The sequence below is a fragment of the Andrena cerasifolii genome, chromosome 3, assembly GCF_050908995.1.
Source record: "Andrena cerasifolii isolate SP2316 chromosome 3, iyAndCera1_principal, whole genome shotgun sequence".
Taxonomy (NCBI): Eukaryota; Metazoa; Arthropoda; class Insecta; order Hymenoptera; family Andrenidae; genus Andrena; species Andrena cerasifolii.
Genome location: NC_135120.1, coordinates 18,648,690 through 18,665,716, shown reverse-complemented (window position 1 = coordinate 18,665,716; position 17,027 = coordinate 18,648,690). Strand labels below are relative to the sequence as shown.

At 47.6% G+C, this 17,027-nt stretch overlaps 1 protein-coding gene across 4 annotated transcripts in view; it reads right to left on the bottom strand.

Moving 5' to 3' along the window:
• Positions 1-17,027, bottom strand: part of Ten-a (Teneurin-a transmembrane protein) — a 593,712-nt gene that overhangs the window by 404,266 nt on the left and 172,419 nt on the right. For all 4 annotated transcript variants that reach the window (XM_076809436.1, XM_076809438.1, XM_076809439.1 and 1 more), the window contains exon 3: positions 3,599-3,657. The gene's annotated coding sequence lies outside the window, so the exon portion shown is untranslated. The remainder of the gene's footprint in view (positions 1-3,598; positions 3,658-17,027) is intronic.

The window sequence follows — 17,027 nt, the reverse complement described above, 5'->3', positions numbered from 1 at the left end:
ATCGTAGATCTCCCCTAGATCAATGAACTTGTCATCGGTTTTCGTTCACTAAACTTTCCAAGCTACATCGCGCCCCAATCGATCGAGGCAACCTAGGGGGGCACTGTATAGAAACCGAGGCCAAGAAGGAGACCTTCTAATTTCATGAAACGAACGCCAGTGCCGCCATCGAATCATTTCCCTGCCCCTTTTATAGCTGCGAGCTTCATGAACATTTTCACCGATGTTTTTCCCTATAAAAGAGAACGATACCCCGCTATCCTCTCGCAGGCACCCCAATTTGGTCGGTAATCCAAGGGGATGCGATAAATTCACCGGGACTTCGCAAACAGAATGAACGCTCGTGACGTTTCTTCTCCATCGAGTCGCGCTTAAAATTCGATTTCGTTTTCGAGCGGTTAGCTTCGATGGAATAATAACGGGCCAAGAATGTAGGTATTCTTAAAATGTGGACGAAAGTGTCTGGCCGCATTTCGCGGTGGATTCAGGTTGACTAGGGGGCGATCGAAGACGCGCCCTTCGAGATATCGGAAAAGTATTTCCTCTGTCTCGTCTGTCTATCGTTTCTGCCTTTTTCCTTGTCGTTCCTTTTTCCTTGTCTATAGGTACAGATCGTTTCATGTTTTCTCATACCAACGGAGCAAGTATCGTAATTTCCCTTCATAAATATGATAATGCTTTACTAAAGTGGGTGAACTGTTGGTTGAAGCATTGTCTCTGAAGCTTAAGAGTTTATTCCGGCTACGACGTGCATTCGTATTAAACAACTTCTTTCCTGTAATTGTGGGGTAGTATGAAACTTAGTAATTCCAAGTTTAAACGACGAACAGTGAAAACGGGCTCCGCTCCCGTTGACCACAGCAACGAGACATGTTTCGTTATCGCGGGAAGATGAGTTGCCAGAACTAAAATGGAGTGTTCAGTCAACAGTCGTCGAAAAGAAAAGGCCAGTAGCCGCGGGGCGCAAACGGATCCCAAGGGAGTCGCTCTAAGATTTACATAATGAAAAATCTCTCCTGCGTTTATGAAAGAAGGGACGTTCAATTAAAAGGTTTCTTATACCGCGACAAGAAAATATTTCTTTTAGGATTGTTTACACACCGCGGAAACCGTCTCGAATTTTCGTTGGAAAGGGAACGACGACGGGGAAGCGGGGAAGACGAGCGAGCCTCCGAGCTTTGGCAAACGGTGAGCGCTGAATGGAAAAGTACCATGAACGTCGGGGAGAGCTAGAAATGGTTAATAAAGCTGACAGTTATTTCGAAACCGCGGGATTTCAAGCATATGCGCGTTCGGACATTATTTCCTGACGAATTCCGATGCGTGACGGGACAAAATATTCAATTAAACCGCCGCGAAGCCGGCGAAAAGTGGAATAAATGTTTGATTCCAGCCGGCAGGGTGCACGGACACGTGGCGGTGCGGATAATCCGAGAAATGAGATTAATTTTTGCAGATGCGTAGCGCATGTGTCATCAGAGACATATTTAATTATACGCCAGGAATAAATCCCCGCGAAACGACGTGACTGACCGAGAATCCAGCGGAATAAAGCCGAATCGATTGAGACGCGAGCGGAGAATCCAGCGAACCTACTGGATACAATTGTTTATGGGCGCAGGAGGGCAGGATCACGGGCGAAGTAGTCAGAAATCGAGACTTTTGAGACAGTCGTTCTGGAATCCCCTTGAAAACAATATCTTCGTAACGTAAAGCCGGCCTTGGAAATTGGATTGTCCTTCAAAAGTCCCGGGGGTGTTCTAGCCAAGAGCGCGCGATGATTCACTCGATGGGAAGCCCGTAAAATCTGCCGAAGCTTCTTCGTCCCTCGCGAACGAGCTCGAGATACCGATCGTGATGAAATTCCGAGAGACGGTATTATAATAATCGAGGCGATATAAAACTCGGATAGCGATTAACATCTAGAACGTGGCCTGTTCAGAACTTTCATCGCGATAAGGTGCTGAGTCTTCCCGAAGGAAAGAGAACATTTCTGCAGGGTTTGCAAACATTTTCGAAGCTTGCATTCAAGAAGGTTATCGAAATTATCGACTGTATCACGAGAAAGTGCCAAAGGCAAGTGAAAGGCACGGAGACAGGCAGTGGAAGTGGTAGAGGTTCGTCTATAGTCAGACGCGGTAGATATTCGGCACAAGTTACGAACTTTCGTAGCATGCACAAGTTCAATTGCAATTCCATCGTTTCACTTCTTTTCGCCACTCTGCGACTAGCATAAGCGAGGAATTTTATTTAAAAAAAGGAACAGATACCTTGCGACGCAAACAACTAAATGTCACCGAATCACATTGAACCTAATACGAGCCCGAGCACGCTATTATCACTGCCTCCACAATAATCAAGGACACTCGTCTTGCCAGACGAATAAGAACCCTTTTACCAAGAGGCATTCCGCGAGCAGTCTGCGGATCGCGTAATTCCAGCGTTCAGAGCGCGAGAAAAACCGTCACGGGTCCCTTTTCTTCCCATTATGACGGTCGTCCGTTAGAGCTATCGCGAAAAGTAGGTGTTGCCTGCAATAAAGCCGCCGCTACTTTCCCCTCCCCCGCCGTGCCGCCCTCCCTCGCGGACGGTAAATGTAAAGCGGAATGAACGTTAAGTAAAGTCCTCTGGTAGCGCAACGTTTTACGCGCAGTGCGCCGCATAAAGCCTCTTACGCTGGAAGTAAATTGTAAGTCCCTTATAGCCGACTGGTCAACGCTCTAAGCGCTTTCGTTCGGCCTCAACCCCCGACAAAAACAGCTTGGAAACGTAAGGAGATTAGAGTCGTTATTGCGCGCGGACGTGAGGGGGTGGGGGACGGAAGCGGAAGTTCCATGCGAAAGTCGCGAACCGTCCCCCTCGACGAGCGTGTTCCGTTCGCTGCCTTCGCGGTTCCGCGGCTCGCGAGCCGGGCAAAGTGACGGAAAGCCGGCTACAAAAGAATCAGAGCCGCAGCGTATTTAAGTACGACTTCTATAATGGCCAGAGCGACACGGAATTTCCGCGGAAAGCGTGCAATCCGAGGGAGATAAGAGGGAGGAGCGGTTGTCTGGTTCTCATTTCCTGCGGGCACTCCGGGCGAAGCGCGTTTGTCGCGAATCGGGTACTTAACCGGCGTGGTCCATTATTGTTTTCGTGGTAATTGGCGTCCCTTGACTTTTCATACGGCGGAGGCGTTTGTGTCGGCGAAGAAAGCTGCTGGCACAGTCTGTTGGCGCGGATAATGTATTTGTGGAGACTCTAATGATTCAGGAAGACTAATTAGGGGTGGTTCTAGTTAATCAAAGTTCGTGTAATTTTAGGAGGGGTGGTAAATGTTTTACGTAGGAAAATGAACGAGACGATGTCGTCGGTGAGCTTTAGAGAAATACGTTTCCTTAGGCGTCGCGCGTGAAATACGATTCCCTTGAGGATCATGTGAAACGTGTAATATCTTTCTGCCCTTTACCTGTTTTCAGTATCGATCGGTTGCAGTGTAAGCTACTCGCAGATCCGGAAATATGCTTTACGAGGGAATCGAGAAAAACTGAAATGTATCTCATGATTCCAAGGGCCTCGTACTATGTACAATATATTATAAAACACTTAAGCTACTTACAGTGGCGCGTCAGACTGGTGGTCAGAATCTGCTTGTTAGGGTCCGCGTGCTCGGCAGAGCTGAAAGCAGAAAAAAACAGACTATCAAGTACACTGCAAAGATTTCATATTAGATCAAAGACATTATTCTGCTTTGGCTCGGTGTACGCCCTACATTTAATTTGCGAGTTGGCCAGATTCAAACTGAATTTCCATCCAATTCGCACCAAGTCCGAGTTAGAGCAACTTAAAACCTGAATGCAGTCTACCCTCGGTTCCACCACAGTCCAGACTACCCCTACACTCGTTACCCCGGAGTTTAGATAAGACTGTTCACCGGGAGAAACAACGGGGCGACATTGCTAGCGTGTTAGATTTACGCCAAGCAGAAAGTCGTCGTGTAATTTATGCTTGGCTATCGTATATTTACGTTGAACGGGTATCATGCGCCGGATATCCAGCTCGCAGGTCTGCCCGCGATTGCCTAACCTGGCGAGCGGACCCGCAGCACGGTTAATGAAGAATTAAAGTCGGTCTTGCGTTCCTATTACGAACAGCTACGATACACGGACGAGTGGGCTAGACCATGTGGATTCCGAGGCTCCGCGAACGGTGCATGTTTGATGCCGGAAGCGCTCCGAGGCCCCGGGCCTACCCTCCTCTGGCTGCGGTTTCCGCAACCTCCGTAGGGTCATTAGCCAACCATTCATTATGCAAGTGCGAGGCAGTATTGCGTCAATATGGTGGGGGGCGGCAGATTGTTGGCCCAATCGATAACAATGCGCCGTGTTTACCAGCCAGATAATCAACAAACGCAGCTTCTGCTTCCTTGCCTCCGAAGACCAAGCAAGTGGGAATTACAGTCTGCCCCGTTCCGAATGATATTGGGTCCCGGAAGTGTTGCCTATCCTCCCGCCCCTTCTCCCAACCCTGTCACTCTGCACCCGTCAGCCTCCGCCCCTGTCTGCAGCTACTTGGATGCCACGCGACGGGTGATGCAGCTACTGTTCGCCAATTAACACCCCTACCTGCCACGATCTACTTCGCGAACCACTGTATCCTGACGAGGTCCACTTAAGGGGGCCGTCTCATTTTTGTTATGGTCCGAATCGATCGAAGCGTCCCCAGTAAACAAACGGACACTAATGAAACTGCTGCGATCGATAAAAAGCACTTGTTACAGAGATGACATCTCCCGGTACTCTGGGTAGACACATTTTTTACGCATAGTTGCCACATGTTCTGTTCTCTCCGTCTCTGCCGCGCTGTTGCCATAGAGTGATATCTGTTTATCGAGAAGTCTTGAAGGAATATAGCACGAGAGCTGCGTCTAGCGTCAGAGCCTCGCTGAACGTAGCAATAATGAAGGATAGAGAGGTCCGGGAGTGTAAGAAGGAAAGATGGAAAGATACCAAACCTGGCACAATTTGAACTACCATTATTAACGATATTACACATTTATTTGCAGAATTGAAAGCTCATTTCGTTCCCAGTAGTCGGTTTTAAATTATTTTCTGTCAATTTAATCGGCAGAATCACTTTCATATTGATAAGATGAAAGCTAAAGAAATTACGTTTCTGCATAATCGGTGATACAAAGCTGAGCAACTCCAGGTGACAGGTTAGACGGGTGAGCGATACAATGTCGCTCGGCTCGAGCTTCGGGAGACCTCAAGAACGAAGGCCTTCGATTAAAAAAATTATTTGTGGCCGACGGATGAATTCGTGTCGAATAAACTGATTCATCTGTGGCGTTTCAAATAAAACTAACTCTGGGTTATTTTTATTCGACGACAAATAAAGAGAAAGTCTCTTTAATATGATAGTTTATTTCAATAATTTATAATGCCCATCTCTGGATGAAACAATACTAAACATAAAGTATCTTTTATTTGAGTTTATTTCTTTATTCACCGTGATTCATTCAAGCTTCTCTGACGACAAAATGGTAATAGGGGAAATGCGACAACAACGCGATACGACTCTCAATACGTATTGGCAACTATGTCTTTCCTACATTTATCGGCTAGGTTGGACTTCCACCGGTTCTGATGATACATTCTGTCATTTCTCGAGTCTGTCACAGTACACGATTCATAAATTCATTATTATTTCAACGTACGGTGCTTATTAGCTTTCAAACGCACCAGACCACCCTGCACTAATGTCTACTGGAGGCAACTATATCCGCAAAAACTTCCTTCGTGCCGATTCCAAGAAGAAAGTTGAATGAAACGGTTTGTTTATTACATTGCGTATACGTACACGCTTTTCCTAGCTTGTGTGAGCGTACGCACACACTTCAAGGCCCGGTGAGACGGCAGCCTTAAAAACATAGCTACTTCATGATTCCTCTTTGCTGCTGCGGCCAAATGGACAGCTCGTAACCTGTTACACGTGACAGGCTCGGGGGCACGTGACCTCGCCGAAATATTACAGAAGCAGCGCGCTTCGACCGGTGTACTTGCAGGGCCGCCGGTCAAGGAGGCAGCATACGATATTCGGGAGGATCGTCGGGCGGCAGACGGGACACGGACACCACGGAAGTATGAAACGCCGAGATGAAAGCGGGTCTGGGCGATATTCCGAAACAGGAGGAAGCTGGAAAAGAGGGTGGGAAGATGGGAAGGCGGGTAGGAAGGGTGAAAGTTAGAAAGAGAGAGAGAGAGAGAGAGCGGGTGGCCGAGGCAGATCCGTAGACCCCTTTGATCTAAGTTTCTTGGAATGCAGGCCGAAGGGACAGCGTGCGTAGCTACCGCCCGGGAAGTTGCCGGTAATTTGCTTAGTTGAATTAGATTGTGAATTTTGCACCGCAGTGTTTGAGCCATCGTTCGTCTACGACTTTGCAGGCCTCGACCCACCCCTGCCCACCGCCAACCATCAACCGCCCTTTTCCCGCCACCGTGCAGCGGGGGTCGTCGCCGACCTTATAATTACTGTTCCATCTTCAGACAGAAGTTTGCCAATTCGTTGGCCCGGCAGAAATCTCCGCGCTTTGATCCAAGGAGGAGCGGGTACGCGACGCGGTGCCGCGTCGGGCGGAATCGCCCGCGATGACGCCTAGGAGCGCGACGTGATTTCCGTCGCTTTGATCTGCGCTGTCTGCTAAACGGAAAAGATGATCTCGAATGGAGACGCCCCCCGGCGTGGCGCGGCGGCTGGGAATAAAATTAATCTGACATCAATGGGGTACGCGCGACGGTGGCGCGGGCGGCCGACGACGTGAAAGCTCTCAGACAAGCTGGATGCTCGGATTATTTCACGGTTCATAGTTGGGAATATCTGGCAAGTTTCGCGGGTGAAAGTGGAAATCGCGGGGCTGTTGAACGTTCGAGGAGTTTTCCCTCTGGCTGACGTACCGTAAAATGGGGGAACATTGGCAGGTTTTTGATACATTTTGTTATATAATGTAAAAATTAAAATGTTTACAGTTGCTTTAAGTATCCTATCATAACATTGCATGTTTCGTGATTGTACTACAAGTGTTAAAATGCATAAAATTTTTGTCATTTTCTTCTTTAATACATGTTAAATACCAGCCGGTACGGGGTAACGTTGGCACGTCATATAAATAGCAGTAACAGGTTAAGTTTTACTACTCTGAAGTCAGTAAAGACTGGTTCACACACGTCCAGTAGTTTAGTCAATTTGTAAATAATTTAATCATTTTTCGTGCGTGGATATTAAAATTTAGTCGAGTAGTTTAATAAAACAATCGTAAATTATTAAATTACTCGCTACTCGACTAAATTATTGGACCTGTCGGTTCCAACCTTTAGATACATTGACACTTAAATTTGTTTATTTTATTTTATTTTTTACATCTTAACTAAAATCTAATCGTCATCCAGACAGACTGGACATTCGTAAGAAATTGTTTCGGCTCCTCGATTACAAATTCCGCAGACCCACTGACGACACGTTATGCATTGCACCCAGTCAGGTCCTTCAGGACATTCCAGTTCTAACATCAGCTGAAGCTTTATCAAACGCGACTTTATATGTCATGCGTATAGGTGCCAATGTAACCCCGGCATGTGCCAATGTTATCCCCTGCTGCCAATGTTCCCCCATTTTACGGTAACTTTCCCTTTAATTGCCTCTAGCTGGCAAACGTCTATAGCCAGACACTTTTTCTGCTTCCTCGTTTACGCTTATCCGCTCGTGCGAGCGCGGAGTCGAGCCGAAATCGCGCCGTAATCGTGATCGGCAGCGGGAGAAAAAGAAACACAGAGAAAGGGGAAGAAAAAGGCTCGTCCCAGCCGTCGACCCAAATTCCATCATCGTCGAATTCCTGGACGGCTAGGGGTTCGTGATTCGCGTGCGGATCGCGATACGGGCAGACGCGTAGCTGTACGTACATAGAGCGGCCAGGGGATGGAGGGAGGGGGTGGTAAATATGTAGAGGCGGTATCGTGCAAGGGGTGCACGCACGGCAGTCGAATATAATCCCGTGGAAACGGTGTTCCGTATGCACGAACACCCGTTAGGCTGCACGTGTGTGGGCCACGGCTGCCTACCAGCGCTACGAATCCTATACAGCAGGCTTCAGGCACGAATGGGGGATCAATGTTTTATCGATATTGCAGCAGACGCGGCACTGATACGTCTCGAGTCGTCGGGCGCATATATAGCGCGTGCTTTCTGCCGTTTGCAAGAGGATTTATGGATTAGCGTTTGTTTATCGTCGCCCTTGCTCGCGTTTTCTCTGCCGGAGCTTTTTCTGCGCGGACCATTCCCATGGCCGGTATTAACCATCGGTGATCGGCGAAGAGGAGACGCGCGCGAACCTCAGTCGATATCTGCCTCCTTCTACAGAGTGTTCCACGGCAATTCACCAAGAACGCTTAGTCTTTATTCTGAAGAGATAGTTGGCATTGAAAAGTGTGTCTTGGAGGAGGTTCGTTTAAGGGGATTTGGATGACAGCGTTTAACAAGGTATTTTGACAAAGGCGACCGTGAATTAGGGGTGAATGGAGCAGCGCACTTGGCTGTCGAGTCTAGAGACTGGAGATGAGTGTGTCCTGGGCGTCAGCACATTTGAAACAACTCGTATATGTGTCTGTTTCTAGCGTCGCCTGCTTCTTCACCCCAATCTACGTTGCTCCCCTTGCTCGGCGCAGGAAACACACTTTCTGGACCGAGAAATAATCCTGGGCGTCATGCCTGCTGCGACGTTTCTGTTTAAACATCTGAGCTGGCGGGACTTCTCGCGGAGGGTGCTGGCTGTAATGTCTACGCACGAGAATTTTGATAGTTCTGATGATGATGGTTGCGAGTCAAGCTTAACCAAGGACTAACTCAGACATAACGCCTCAGGTATTAAAATAGAAACACCTTAATGCAAAAGTGCGATGGCAGTAACGCGAAAGGTTTTCAGATCGTGTCTCGCCTCTCCGCGCAAAGTATCGATCAACGCGCGCTCGCCGAGTCAGATACCGGCGTTGCTTTTTGCCTAGACGATGCAGTCGACCTGTCACCCAGTCGTCCTTCGGAAAATGTCTCTCCGTCGAGCATTCGAGGAGAGTTGAAAGGCGAGTGGAATTCTCCCGTCTATCTGGCCAGCGGGGACGCGTATCGAAGACGGATACCCTCTTCGAAGCGTGCACATAAAAACATTCTGCTCTGCAGCGATTAAGGAAGAGATATAGAGAAAATAGGAGCCGTCTGAAGCTGTTCGAGGCACTATGCATGAACGCGTATCCAGAATCTGCGACGTCGACGGGCAGAGAGAGCAAGGAAGAACGGAAGAGGGTAGAAATGAAGAGCGAGAGAAAGAAGGAAACGCACGGGAGGGCGTGTGGGTGGCGCAGGGTGCACGGGAAGGGGAAAGAAAGCAGAGAGGTTGCCGCCGTCAGGAAACTTTTGTTTAAAATTGGAATTCCTTTGCGGCTCGTTGGGACTAGGAATGCAGATAGGGCGGAGGCGACGAAAACCGTGAGAGTGGATGAGAGTGGCGGAAGAGAGGGTTGGCTGAGCGGGTGCAGGGAGCAGCTGCAAAACGGCAACCGTACGATATTGTTTCATCATAAAGGGAAGCTTCTTACCTCGAAGGGAACAGTTTTTCAGAGTAACCACGGGCCGAAATTTCGAACGCGCGTCGACGTCGGCAACGAATCGAGACGAAGACGCCTGCATTCCACCTTGCTTTAAGCTTGCAACGCGTTCTCCTCGGGGGGTGAGAATCGCAGCTAGTCAACGAGCCTTCGTGTATTGAATATCCCCATAAAAAACTTGGAAAAAGTAAAAAAATTACGCCAAGTACGTGAAATCAAATAAATCACAAAAGAATAGAAGATAATAATAATTAGCATATAAAAGATGTGAAATCAAAATGAGCTGCAAGTACATAAAGATGCTTTCCAACTGCGCTTAAGATGACACAACTACATATACACAGCTAAAATGCTGTGTTCATACATTCCATTACCCATATCGCGAACATTTTAATCATGTGAAGATAAAATGTAACATCTAGACATTTGCTTAGATGTCCGCGGCCTGGAAGTCAAATACTTGGCGTGGCCAGGCAAAGTATTCTCAAATCATCAATGCACATACCTTCTCTCTCGCAGGCTTTCACATAATTTGTCAATTTAAAACTCTGCCAATAGGAATACACTCTCATTATTTTGCGATTTTAAATAATTCTTATTCATCGACACCTTCCGACTGATTCATGAGACGATATTACGATATCTCTGTCATGCGTGGACCGATTTTATTGAATTTGGTCTTATTCGAAAGCTTATATGCGGTTTATATGAGAAAAATGCCTTTAAATTTAGAAAATATTGCAGGCGTGACGAGATATTAATGAAATAAATTTCGGGTTAGGTTGGAATAGCCGTGCGACGAGTAAATGATAGCGGTAGCGACAGTGGACACATGCAGGGTGTCTTTCATGTACTTGGCGTCGAGACGCTACCGCGTCTCTAGATAGAAGCTTGGAGGATCGAGCTGTCGATGAGAATGACTTACTTGCAGACAGAAAGACTACGTAACTCTTGTCTTTACAGCGACACGGAGATTTCATGCAGAGTAAAATGCATAATTAGTGGGCAGCGAGCAAAAAAACAGCGATTAATCAATAACATATCGTTTACATAAATACAGGTAACACGGTTATTAACTGCTGGTAGAGATTACAAGCCGGCGAGCGACAGGAAACGTCGGTGAATTCCGCCAAGCCACTATGTTCTTCGATGAGACAAGATCTACATTCCGGCGCTGGCTTCCGATAAACACACACCATTCGGCGAACCATGCCAGCCGCTTAATTAATTTGCAGGTATCTTACGGGTGCCCGGGAATCACGTTACCGGGGTACGTACGTCGCCGCAGCTAAACGCATTAACCCGTAATTATCGAAATTACAGAGCCACGAGGAAGCCAGCTGGAGCCTTACCTCCGACTGTCTCCAAGATTCTCAGGGGCGCCATTGTGCGGCCTACTGCGGATACTTAGATAAGTGTCCCATCTCGCTAATTATTCGAACCAAGCACCCTCTTTCCGCCGCCCTGTCGCTCTTCGTCCTCGAAGCTCCGGGAAATAGATTAACTTGGCCTGGCTGGCTCGGTTTTAAGAAATTGAAACTCGATCGAAACGGGGATGCCTAATCTGCCCGATTAACGGGGGCGTTAATTAGAATTCTTGGGCGAGAAAACACCGGGGGATGTCTGAACTGTACTTAAATTTAATTTCTGCTAATTTTTAAGCAAGCATGTTTTATGCGTGATAGAGTTTCGAGCTCCGAATATTGTCGGGTGTATCCTTCCCGTGCAGACATCCGCGCGACGCTTCGATCGAGCGCGGCGTTTCATTACCGCCGTGAAATAATTCTCGAAGGAAGGAAAAAGGAGGAAAGAAAGTGGAAACGCGAGCGGGCCATGGAAGAGGGACATAAACGGGAAAGAGGATGAACGTTCAAGGAACAGCGGCGGAAAGGAAACGAGAGGCAGACACGATCGAAGCTTTCTACGGAAAATGGCATCGCGCGGAGGAAGCTTCTTTAATTTGTAGAGGGAGCGTCGAGTGAACAGCCCCCGGAATCTCGCATCGGGGGATTGATCGCCCGGAACTATGAAATATCGCCGCGGCCGATGACGTATTTCATTTCGCCCGTCACTCGTTTTTTTCCACCCCTCTTTTCTATTTTTTTTTTTTCAAGACAGCCATCACGAATATCGACCACCTTTCAATCGACCAGCAGATGTCCGAAGAAAAATCCCCCGCTCGTATTTCAGCGAGCCGTGAGTGACGATCACCGTTTGCGGGCTGTGTAACGGTTCGCGTGAAAAATATGAATAAACAAAAGCGGGGATGCAGGTCTCGCTGTGGATGCTGGAATCTTCAAACGGAGAATAGCCTGTTGCGTGTAGTCGTTCCTAACAATTCTACGAGCGCGCCGAAATTACGCGCGGAGTGATTTAGTTTGGAACACGAGGGTTGCTTTAACGTACACTGTGTAATAGATGCCAAAATTCGACGATGCAATAGTTGGGAACGTCAGAAACTCAAGAGTGTAGTGGTAGGTTGAGTAGATTAAGGGAAGCAGAGGGAGCCACCTACCGATTCGGCAAGCGAAATATTGTGGACTTAGGATCTCAGGAAACTTTCAGTTTATTCCTGACAAATTGTCACTGCCGGAGTATTGCGTAATGTCAGCAGTCCTATTTTTATAAAATGTTTCACACGGTTCAAGGAAATTGTCGACTGTGACTTAGACTTGAAAAGTCAAGTACACTTTAAAGGAAGACTTCTTGTCACTGGTAAGTTCATTTTCCCCATATTCCCCGCAGCGTTGCCCTTTTAACTGCCTAGCTGTCTCTCCGTACTTTTACCCTGATGAGCTTTAGACAGGGTGTGGCTGATTCTGTCAAGGAAATTTAGTGGCGATTCCGGCGACCAGCAATTAGAGAGAGTAGGTGCGCATAAAGTTTCTTCGACTCTGTAATGGAAGCGAGGAAGGCTTTACGATCGTCGCTTATCCGGGGGGAGGAATAGCGACGGCTAGAGGAACTGTCTTCATTTGAAACGTTCGAGCTTCATTTACGGCAAATTTCAATTGGAACAAGGGAGCGGGGCTCGCTTAATCGCGCGATAAACTGCGCTCGCGCTAATTACGCGTGCAAAAACACCCGACGTATCCCCGTCGCTGTCGCGCGGAATCAAGAATCTCCACACCGCCACTAAATCTTAACCTTCCCTCCGAGCCCCACGACATTCCACTGAAACCAGTGGAATACATAAATTTTCACGCACCGACAAACTCAAATTTGTCCTCGAGCATCAACACCCCCCTTCAAAGTTTCACTAGCTCTTTCTGCGACCGTCAGTCCAACCACGAACATATCGGGGCGCGCTAATTCGACAGCGAGGTGTGTGACATTAACGGAATTGTGAAGCAGAGGGGGGTACTATTTCCGATCAATGGCGAATGAATGTTTCAGCGGACGCGGTCTCGCGTCCCGCGATCGAAGAAGAAGAGTGACGCAGGCCTGGAGGGCAAATTGTGGAGGGCGGTAGGGTGCGAGCTGAGGAGGAGAGAATCGATTACACGACCTCGTCCCCGATCATTCGGGCAATTAAAGCGAGGATCGGTCGGATAGTCGCGTGCATTATTTGTACGGTAATGCTCGGCTCGGTAGGAGCGATCAGGCCTCCCGAGCCGACAATAATAACCGGCTCGGGGTCTGCTCGGCGGAGATTACACGCGGCGGTATGCGAGGGTGTGCGCGAGCGCGTGCAGACGCCACGTACGAGGAGAGACTTGACGGAGGAGAGAGAGTTGTTCTGGCAATGGCAACGAAGCCAAGGGTTTGGCGGCTGCCTGGCGTCACAACTCATCCTAATTACATCTACCCTCGTTTCCGGATTCGCCGGCGTTCCCTTCGAGAGGGTACACTGCCACTTAATTAGTATTGCCAACCGGACCTCGCCAGGCGAGCAGAGAGCCCGGACTGCTGCAATTGAGACGTTTAACTATATTTCCGCCTCCGAGGACTATTACCCTCTTGATTTACGACGCGCCGCGCCCCGCGGAGAGCCGAGAGCCGCCTCGGTTTCTTACTCGCCGGCCACCGCGAGGCAGGGCTAATCGGGGGCGCGAGACAATCACCCACGCGCGACGTTTTAATCTGCTCGATTAAAGGACTAGCCTTGATGGCTGGTTTGCTTCTGGCGCGCTCGCAAAGTTGCCCCGTTCCGTGAAGGATGGCGAGCAAGTTCTGTGCCAGTGCGCCGCACTGGGGAATAACTTTTAGGAATCGCTGTCGTTGGCTGGCTATTGTGGTATGTAGGGCGGCGTGAAGTTGAGTCGGTCGAGGGATTAAGAGGGACAGATTGCTATGTACCGTTCCGGAAACCGTGGCTCTGGATACTGTGCCCTCAAGTGTCCTGGTACACCCCAAGTTTCTACGTCTATTCGCTGAATTTTCAATAGCTTGTGTTCGAAGTAAGCAATGCGGAGCTGGCGCGGAGGTGATAGAAGCGAATAGTTCGATAGGTACGTGGAGTAAAGATTGCCGAAGGTGGCGAAACGGTCCGCTTCCACGAAATAGGATTTCACGAACGTTCAGGTACAGCGCGCGGTTAATGAAGCATCGGGGCGATTTAATTGAAACGAATTCAACGTGACTAATGAGGCGGTAGGGGCTGCTGGAGTTTCGAGTGTATAGATATACATGACAGTTTCAAGTGGAGTGCTCTGGTTTCGCAAATCATTTATAACCGGCCGCTAAAAGATCTTAACGCTCGCGCGGCGTAAAAAATGAATCGACCGACCGACTCTGGCCCACTGGCTATTTCATCTCGCAGCTACATTATTTCTAATTACCAGAGATTTATTAACGCTGTCCCTGCTGAATCCACTTTCGTCCAATCGCCGGTGAAGGGACTATTGCTCATCGTGTTCTGCACCTCGAAGAGTGTCGTTCGGGAATATTAATTAAAGCTACTTAAAGTGAACCGAGATCCTGGAGTACCTAAATCGCGCAACTCCAAAAACTACCCACACTTCTACCGGAGTACCTGCTGAAACTAGGAGCATACCCTTTGATTAGACTGGCAAGTCGGAACTCGCGTAATTCATTTAAATTTCAAGATGCCCAACAACATCTTGGTCTCGTTTATACTTTCATTCGGCCGTGTAAAGCTGCTCGCGCGGCTCCACACGTTCAGAATACCCGGTAGCTCGTAAATTCAGATTACGCGCGCATTTATTGCTTTTTCGCGCAGTTCCCCCGTCTGCAAGTTGTACAACATAACGCGGGTTATAAGGAATACCTTGCACTGTGCAGGGGGGTCGGGTGCTGTATAAAGGAAGCTTCAATGGCGCGTCACGCTTATGAAAGGCGAATGAATTTCATCCCAATAAATTCCGCGCGCCGCAACGTGTTCGCCGTAATCGTATTCACAGGCTTCTGCGCTACCAGCTGCCTACAATACGCGTTGATGATGAAATCTCCTCTGTCAGCGTAGCCGTTCGAAATGAGGACACATTCAAATGCTTACCTCAATTCTCCTGTCCGAAATTACCGGCGATATTGCAAACAAGTGGCTTGTTATTCCCCCTCCAACGCAACATCCCCGTGGAATAACGTTATTTGCGTTAGGTCTATGAGCATTAAAGAAACGTCGAACAATTCGATTTCTATTCGACGTAAAAGATATTAAAAACATCACTGCTCGATCTGCAATTGAGCCAACATGGATTAACTCTACCTGGTCACACCTTCTTATAATCACAAATTGGTCACATCGGATTCACTGCATCGCGGTGTAATTTTTTAATTATGATATTCGTATTTTTTAATATTTTAACTTTTGTTGAAACTGTCCTTTTCTAGAAATGTAAATTTTAATATGATGAAATGTGTAGTTGACAAAATAGTTGTGGAAAAATGCGATTTCTTTGTCTTAAAGTTCGCCAAATTTTCAAATTTTAATATTAAGCTCTGAAAATTTATCTACAGAAATATTTGCGAAGAAGAAAAATTGCCTGCGGTGCGATGCACTCCGTGCGACCAGGAAGGGTTAAAACACGTCTATTAAATATTTATTGAAACGCAGCTTGAGGAACATCAAAGCAAGAAGCGAGTGTCTCAACATTTGCAAGTTAATTTGATGGTACTTTTCACGGTAAATCTACGACAAATATCTTGATAGTGTCGTTCTGTAAGCTGTAGGGATTCAACCCCGGGAAGATGCTCCAAAATGAGAGAGAGCTCCTCGGGTCCTTGAATTTTAAGTTTATGCTCGCGAGACTTCCAGGAGGGTGGGCTCAAATGACGGAGAAAAATGAGCGGTAATTTAGCTCGCAGCTACGGGGATAAGTGGAAAGCGAGAAAGTCGAACTGTTGGTGGAACGATCCTGAAATTAGGGACGAATCGGAGCCGAAGGGTGAGAACAAAGTGAGCCGTGACTCTGACAGATAGTGCGAGGAAGACGTCTCTATAATGGCTCGTTATATTACAAGGGATGCCCTCGTATTTTCGAGGATCCGTGAAACGCTGTTTTTCATGGGCTCGTCGAAACGGTTCGAGCGCCGTTTACAAAATTTGTCGACGATATCGCTGCGCCAGCAATTGATCACCTGCTCGCTTTTATTTTGTTTTTTTTTCGAAAAAAATATTGTGCATTTGCGATATTCGAGGGGTATTAACAGAAATCTGAAGCGCCACTCAACATCGATTCGCGTTTCAAAGCGAAACAATAACTTTTTGCGCGCATTTCTGTGTAAGCATTTTCGAATTAACGTTTTAACTGTGGGTAAAAATAAATTTCAGCTAATTCGCGTCAGAGAACTGAAACGAATAGAATATTACAGCAACAGAGGCGAGTAGAGTATTAATAATGAACAGTGGATAGCAGGTCTTATGATTTGCAAATTTTCCGAGACACTGGTTTATGCACAGGCAAATCAGAAGGGCTTATACGCAAAAGTCCGCTGCAATAACTCCGCGATGGTAGTTTGCAGTGAGCGGCCTTCAATGATTAAAAAATTGCCCGTCAGTCTCACTTGCGCGATTCATTTCGCGTTTCAACTTATTTCTCATTCGTCTCCATCTCCTCTATTTTTCATGTCGCCCTCCGCCCTTCTCCCTCCCTCTATCTCCGAAAGTGACTGATTAAAGAAATCCACGTCAGGTGTTCTCATCTCCGGGTGGGACGGCTGTCAAAAGGTTACGTTAATTGCGCCATGCCTGATTGATTAAGGTCTCAATCCTATTAGCAGCCGAAGGAGATTAGACCAGCGATATTCGAGACAGACAGGCCTGAGCCTTGCAGCGACGTTGGCTAATCCTTTCTCTTCCTACAAACAAACCTGTGGCGGTCAATCGAATGCCTCTAACGCGATCTAGAATTCGAACGCACTTACAATTCTAGCTTGCTATTTTCCTTTAATAGAAACTTTCGTCTCATTGCCTGGATTTAAGGGCATTTACCA